The sequence below is a fragment of the Micropterus dolomieu genome, unplaced genomic scaffold (genome assembly GCF_021292245.1).
Source record: "Micropterus dolomieu isolate WLL.071019.BEF.003 ecotype Adirondacks unplaced genomic scaffold, ASM2129224v1 contig_12958, whole genome shotgun sequence".
In the NCBI taxonomy this organism is placed as follows: Eukaryota; Metazoa; Chordata; class Actinopteri; order Centrarchiformes; family Centrarchidae; genus Micropterus; species Micropterus dolomieu.
The window spans coordinates 1-2,643 of NW_025741944.1; the positions used below are offsets into that span (position 1 = coordinate 1).

The window sequence follows — 2,643 nt, forward strand, 5'->3', positions numbered from 1 at the left end:
TACATGTATGAAATATGTTATTCCTTATCAATTCTTTTAAAAAATACGATTGTAAGTGTTTAAGTTTTAATGGTGTCAAACTATGCCTGTATAACTTTTAAAAAAATACGGTGGGACTGAAGTTGAAACATATTGGTGGATTTCTAATCCTGTAATGTAAAAAATATAAAGAGAGATAAATGGTAACAATAATTACATGTAATAATAGTTAAAAAGTGGAAATTGTAACATTAATGAAAGGGTTAATTTGGTAAAACAGTACAAGAAAAAGGCCACTAGATGGCAGTAGAGGATAGGAAATCCACCAAAGGGGAGGAGTGGTCAGCGAACACCATAGGTGGAGTTAAGGTGTAACGCCCACCTGGAAGGAGGAGATAAGGAGGAGTTAAGATGTAACGCCCACCTGAAAGGAGGGACAAGGTGGAGCTTATGGTGAATATAAGGCGATGTTCGCTGACCACCAACTCGGTTCCATCCTGAGACCTGCAGGGATGTTGCTCGGGTTTATCTGTCCTTTATTGGAATAAACTCTTTTGCACCGACTCTTGACCGTCTCCAGTGAAGTTTTTGACCACGCCGTCTTTTGACTAAAGAAGAAATCTAATAGAGTAATTTTATTGAGTTTATTACGTTGGTTAGGGTAGGGACCAGGTCTTTTACTGGCCCGGCCGGTCCTTATTTCCGACCCGACATAACCAACGATCCGAATTTAGCTAGCTAATATCTGAAGAGCTATGTTAGCCTGGGTATCTACAGCCAATGTTCAGCATTGCATGTCCTTAGATAGCTTGCTAAGTTTGTTCTGATATTATAACGTTAGTCACTAATTCACATTCCGGTAGCAGTACAGTGCTTATTGAATCCGTCGGTCTTATAACGTTACGTTTGGCTTGGCGAGCTTTTGAAATGATAAGAGTGACGTAGCTCCTCTATTCGCGGGCTTTGTAACATTAAATCAGCGTCGAACTTTCTGGATCAAACCAGTTTTTCAAACTTATTTCACACAAAATATATATCAACAGGTTCAGAAATGCCTTATGCTGCTGACGGTGGGATCATTTAGTCCTAATGACTAACGTTACAGTTTCTGATTTTTATTTGAGTCTTCTCTGTCCCCTGTCAAGGGGTTTTCAATTAAAGTTTTTAAGATTTTTTTTGTTCTGTTCTTAACCCAATCCATTAATTGTATCAGTCATTCTCTGTAGTAATCATGATTTGTATGTCCAAAGTGTCGGTGCTTCTGTGTATTTAATGGATTTTTTATTTACATTTCAGACGATGACGTAGATGGCGAGAGAGTGGATTGCATACCCACAGAGAGTATGATCGGGTATCTCTGACAAGTCTGACCAAAAGCTGTTAAAGTTCAGACTTCACACTCTGCTACAAGGAGGTCACCCTTAATTTGGAAGCAGTCAAGCCAGAACAACAAACATGTGTCCCATACAAACCAGAGGTAAGAATGTAATAAATGCACCACTCTTTCACCTTTTCTTTGTTGCATAGATTGACCTAATCTGCATCAATGTGGTGGCAAATTAGCTAAGATAAAGTGATTCTTCTGCTGTTTTGCAGGTGGGAACCTACTTGCCACAGACTGCCTTGCAGAACCGGTCCAAAAGGAACAACAGTACCGCAACAACATAATGAGGAGTCTATATGAAATGCAGTGTACAATGTAAGTGTTACTGTTCAAATATAACAAATATGTACAGGCTTTGAGAAAATAATTTGTTTATTCTCAGTGGTAACAACCAGTAAAGAATGGACGACTGAAAGCATGTCAAAAGCAATATTACCTTCTGACCTGCAATCCTGAAGTACTCACTGGTCTTAACTTGTATTATAGGTTGTTTAAGTACTGCAAATAAAATTTATTTATTTCCCATATTTTTCTGTTTTATATCTCAGTTGTGCGATGAGGTCGATGCTATGCAACCCTTTGCAGTCAACAATTGCCACCGCTTCAGTGAAAACTTCACATTTGGATTTGTCACTGAAAAAAACCCACATGGATGAAAGAGGCTGAGGATATTATTACAGGTACTGATTTTAACACATACATTTCAAATGAGGATGGGGATCGTTAATTTTTATTGATATAGATGACATTATTGAGACTGCTTAACAATCTCAGTCTCTCGATACACTATCGATAGTTCCTATTATTTATTGACTGTTTTTTGGTCAGACCAGACCCAACGGGCAGAGGTAGGTATGACTTGCGATAAATAAAACAAATATTGAAGTGTGCATTTAAACTGCCTGGTTGTTCTTAAATTAATTATAGGATTAGAATTTAATATTTTAAATACAACTGTTTCTAGAGCAGCAACATTAATGTTTACAACATCAAGTCACTACATAAACAATATGTGACACCCCAATACTGAGTGACATTTAGAAAGAATGAAATGAGATGTTACCTTTTTTAATTTAATTGCATCCACATTCTTCCACATCTTGGATTTTATGTTAATAAGTGATGGCTTGTGTAAGCTTTGTCTTCAAATTAGGCACCATTTTCGCTCAATTATCTACATCCGATACCGCCTTGCGGTCAGTGTCAGACATCATGTGTTGTGATTTGATACTATTCTACTAATTTGAATGTCTATTCCAATGTAAAACCTGAATGTGAAA

The 2,643-nt window shown here is 37.3% G+C and overlaps 1 long non-coding RNA gene across 1 annotated transcript; it reads left to right on the forward strand.

The window, feature by feature from the left end:
• Window positions 1-1,200: 1,200 nt before the first annotated feature.
• Window positions 1,201-2,024, forward strand: LOC123966222. Its single transcript, XR_006823924.1, has 3 exons — window positions 1,201-1,456; window positions 1,576-1,678; window positions 1,912-2,024. It is a non-coding gene; the product is annotated as an uncharacterized LOC123966222 (long non-coding RNA).
• Window positions 2,025-2,643: the final 619 nt, after the last annotated feature.